At 48.7% G+C, this 5,010-nt stretch overlaps 1 long non-coding RNA gene across 1 annotated transcript; it reads left to right on the top strand.

Annotated features, from left to right (window-relative positions):
* Positions 1-2,235, top strand: LOC117797874. Its single transcript, XR_004622720.1, has 3 exons — positions 1-15; positions 228-280; positions 1,272-2,235. It is a non-coding gene; the product is annotated as an uncharacterized LOC117797874 (long non-coding RNA).
* Positions 2,236-5,010: the final 2,775 nt, after the last annotated feature.

The raw sequence follows: 5,010 nt of genomic DNA, 5'->3' as shown, positions 1-5,010 counted from the left end.
AGGAGGAGAGCCTCTGTGAGAGGAAGGGGGCCGCCCTGGGGGTGGGCTGGGAGGGTCTGGGGTAGGGGGTGGGGACCGAATTCCCACATACAGGACCTCAGCACCTCACCCCACTGCTGAGTCCCCTGGATCACAGCGGCCCCGTCTGGGAGCAGGGCGGGGTCTGCAGCCCTGAGAGGAGAGCTCAGGGGACCTTGCCAAGAGGTACCCCCGTTCTGCCCCCGCAGATGCTGCCGTGGGAGACACACAGCCTGAGGAGGGGGTGCAGCTGGAGCATCGGGTGAGGCCCCCGCTCTCGTGCAGACCCCAGGGCCCCCGTGGTGCCAAACTAATCCAGTGGCCACTCTGTCCTCACACCACCCCGTCTCAGCAGGGTCCCACAGAGGCCCTCTCCCTCCTTGGGCACCCTGGCTCATCCTGCTGTGACCTCCTGGGGCCTCGTCTGTGCTGCCCTCTCCTGGCTCCCCATCCACTGTCTGACTTCTGGTTGTTGGTGTGCATGCCCAGGTCTCAAGATGGTGCATGAAGAAATGAATCCCCCACAGGTCTCTAGGCCCCCTTCATTCATTCACCCAGCAAACTGGCACAGGGAGCCCACATTTACCACACACACCCCCAGTGCTGCAGGCACAGCAGCAAGCAAATCTGACCCGCCCTCCATGAGCTCACCTTGTGGGTGATGGACAGTAGGCAAGGAAGTGGGCAGCGTCCTCGAGTGCAAAGTGTGGCCAAGGACAATAAACCGAGAAGGGGGTAGCCGATGCAAAGGTCCTGAGGCAGCAACATGCTTTATCAGGAGCATGGGCCATGTGGCTGGAGCCAAATGAGCAAGAAACAGTGTCAGGAGTAGAGTCAGAGCCGTAGAAAGCATCACACGCCCCAAGGCTCAGGCAGCCCCTGGAAAGCCCACCAGGAAAGTGACCTAATCTGCCTGAAAGTTTGAAAGCATCACTCCAGCAGTAATGTGGAAAATTGTCTGAGGCAGTGGAGTGACATCAGGGAGACAAACCTCCCTGCACTGTCTGTCCGCAGCAGAACACACAGGATGACGACCCCCAGGGAGGGACGTACAGCCAGGGGAACCACTCAAGATCAACACTCAGGCGGGGCCTGGCCACTTCTCCTTCCCCCATGTCGGGGGGATTGCTGGACTCAGGGGACAGACAGGCAGAGGAAGGCGGGCAGACGGACTGTCAGGTGGGTCCCTTCTTCTCTGAGTCTCCAGGCTCCCCTCACTCCAATCACGCACCTCCCCTCTCTCCCCACAACAGGCCGCTGCATCTGACGTCCCAGAGGATGTGACCTACGCCCAGCTGAACCGCTTGACCCTCAGACGGGAGACAAGTGCATCCCCTCCCTCCCAATCAGGGGAGCCCCCAGCAGAGCCCAGCGTGTATGCTGCTCTGGCCATCCACTAGCCCAGGAAGGACAAAGACCCCACACTCCAGGGAGGGGGACCGCAGGGACCCTGGAGGGCACAGGAGCTGCCCACAGCGTGTGCCACCTAATGACCCCAGCCAGCCTGGACTCCTCACACGGACCAGTAGGAGCCCCCGGGACCCTTTGGGGGTCGCCAGATCCTGCCGTCGAAGAGAGTAATATCCCTACACCGTGGGAATCAAAGAACGGACTACTCAACAATCCATGAATGAAATGAGAAAACCAAAATGAAAATGAGAGAACGTTTACACTGAAGGACAATGGAAATGTTACACATCAAACCTATGAAATGGGAAAATTAAGAACCAAGTCAATGATCCAAGCTATCCAAGAATTTAGAAAAAGATAGCAAATTATTCCAAATGAACATAGAAGGAGGGAAATTACAGTGTAAGAGAAGGTACTAATGAGGACAAACAAAAAATAGGAAAGAATCAATAAAGCCCAAAATGTTCATTTTTGTAAATATTCATTACATGTAGAAATCCTAGCCACAATGTCAAGGAACAGAGAGAGAGAGCGAGAGAAGGCACAGATCACATCACCATTATCAGGACGGCATCACATCCTACAGACTTTAAATCAATAACAGAGTTTATTATGTTCACTTTTATTAGTTATTATAATATTATGAACAATTTTATGCCAAAATATTAGAAAATGTATATGAAACAGACAAAATCCTTAAAAATACGGGTTACCAAAATGATGGACACAGGGATAAATAGAAAATCTGAATTGCTGTATGTGTGAAACATGGTGAATATGTAATTAAAGTTTTTCCCGCAGTGTGAACTGAGTCTGGAAACTTTCACTGGTGAATGCCTCCAAATACTGATGCGCTCGTGAAATACACACACACACACACACACACACGGATGCATGGACACACCCCCACACACACAAACACTGAACACATGTGAACACATGTGTGCACACATGCACGTGTGGACACACCCACATACACACAAACACGCGAACACAGAGACACACCTACACGCATGAACATGTGAACACACAAGAAACCGACACATGCATGTGAACATGCATGCACACGGACACACCTGCATGTCTGAACACACGAACACACATGACCGCGTGGGACACGCATACACTCATGAACATGTGAACACATGCGGACACGTGGGCGTGCCTACACGTATGAGCATGTGAGCACACATGTGAATACACATGGGCACATACATGTGCCAAACTTACACAGGCTCCCCGCAGAATAGAGAAGGAAGGAATACTTCCCCAGCACATTTTATCAGGCCAGAAAAACAAAAATTGACACAAACCTGACAAGAAGAGCCAACCAATTAAATAAAGGGGGAAAAAACGTGATAAGCGCTGTATGGATAGAATAGGGACTCTGCCAGGCTGTTTCAGCCAGGACACCCCAGCTGAGGGGGCTGGATGTTGTAAGTGCCCGATTTGAGGTTACTTTGCCTAATTTTCATTTGTTGCCTGTTATTTCCTTCATCTATGTGTACATTCCTTTCCTCTTCTATTAGATTTCTATAAAAATAAAGTTTTCTTTCCTCTTTGAATGAATGAATGAATGAATGAACGAATAAATAAAACAGTATTGATTATTCATGGATTACAAAATTGTATGCATGGGCTATCCAAAATAATGTAAAGACCTATTCTATTACTCTAGTTTGAAAAGGATTTATGCTATGTCACCGGAAACATCATCAATATACAAAAATCAATTGCATTTCGGAGGTCCAGTTTGGGGCCAAGAGGAAGTGGACGTATGTTTCCCTACGGACCCCGTAAATCACAGCAGAAACTCCCACACAATATAAACGAGAAACGTAAGAGCACTCTGAAAAGTTAGAGCGAAGGCGGCTGCCGGGCTGAGACTGTGAAGACCCCAGGAATGGCACAGCAGGTGTCACAGGAGGGCACGTGGGCCACCTGGACTGTGCCTTCCCCCTGGCAGTAATGAGTCAGCACCCCAGCAATGTGCCAAGGTCTCCGACACAGAGATTTAAATAAAATCCAGACCCTCAAAACATCATATACAAACTGACCAGGTTTCCATAAAAAAAGAAAAAATCACTCATCATGCCAAGAACCAGGAAAACCTCCTGTGGAGTGAGAAAGAGCACAGTCTGCACCTGCGAGCTCTCAGATGACACAGGCCGTTTCCCGACAAGGGCTCCGAGGTTGATGTACTGGAAATACTTCGAGGAGCCATTGCATACACACACACTTCAGATACATCGAAAAATAAATAGAAAATCTGAGCAAAGAAATAGGAGATATATAATGAAGAGCAAAAATGGAGATTTTAGATGGGAAAAAATGCAGAAATCAAAATAAAAATCCCCAGGGATGGATGGGCTTGCGGCCGAGTGGAGAGCACAGAGGAGAAGATGAAGGAGGAACGATAGAAAGTACTCAGTCTGAACGATGGAAGGGAATACACTAGGGAGGGAGACCCGTGGGACTGTTAGCAGATCTACCCTCCGTGATCACAGTCCCAGAAACGGACAAGAAACGGGACTGAAAAACAATTCAAGAAATAATGTCTGGGGCGCCTGGGTGGCACAGCGATTAAGCGTCTGCCTTCAGCTCAGGGCGTGATCCCGGCATTATGGGATCGAGCCCCATATCAGGCTCCTCTGCTATGAGCCTGCTTCTTCCTCTCCCACTCCCCCTGCTTGTGTTCCCTCTCTCGCTGGCTGTCTCTATCTCTGTTGAATAAATAAATAAAATCTTTAAAAATAAATAATGTCTGAGGGGCTCCTGGCTGGCTCCATTGGAAGAGTGTGCAACTCTTGATCTCGGGGTTGAGAGTTTGAGCCCGATGTTGGGTGTAGAGATTACTTAAAAATAAAATCTGGAAGAAGAAGGAGGAGGAGGAGAGGGAGAAAGAGGAGGAAGACGAGGAAGACGAGAAAGAGAAGGAGGAGGAGGAGAAGGAGGAGGAAAAGAAGGAGGAAGAAATAATGACTAAAATTTCTCCAAATTTGGCAATGGTGATTCATGAAAACTCAGTGAACCCCAAACAGGATAAGCCTGGAGAAGCCTGTGTTGAGGTTTCAAACATTGATGCAGCAAAAGCAAACATACACCAATTATCATCCAATGATGTTCGCATATTCTGTTAATCTACTAACATTTTAAGATACAAGGATAAATTTAAGTCTTACTTTAATTCCCCAGAGCTCACAAAGTGTTGCGAGATGATTGAATTCCATGCAATTGAGGCACGTTTCATCTTATCACACTTCACTTTATGGTGATCCACAGATATTGCGATTTTTACAGATCGAAGGTCTGTGCCAACCCTGAGTCCGGCAACCCTATTGGTGCCGTTTTTCCAAAAACCTTTGCTCACTTCGTGTCTTGGGCTCACATTTGGTAAGTATCCCAATATTGCAAGCTTTATCATCATTATTGTATTTATGGCGGTGATCTGTGATCCATGATCTGTGATGTTACTACTGTCGTTGTTTGGGGCACCACAGGCCACACCCACATTAGATGGCAAACTTAATAACCGTGTGTGTGTGCACTGCTCCACCAACCGACCGCTCCCCGTCTCCCTCA

The sequence above is a fragment of the Ailuropoda melanoleuca genome, unplaced genomic scaffold (assembly GCF_002007445.2).
Source record: "Ailuropoda melanoleuca isolate Jingjing unplaced genomic scaffold, ASM200744v2 unplaced-scaffold1685, whole genome shotgun sequence".
NCBI lineage: Eukaryota > Metazoa > Chordata > Mammalia > Carnivora > Ursidae > Ailuropoda > Ailuropoda melanoleuca.
Note: the sequence above shows the minus strand (reverse complement) of the source record. Positions and strands in the feature narration are given on the sequence as shown.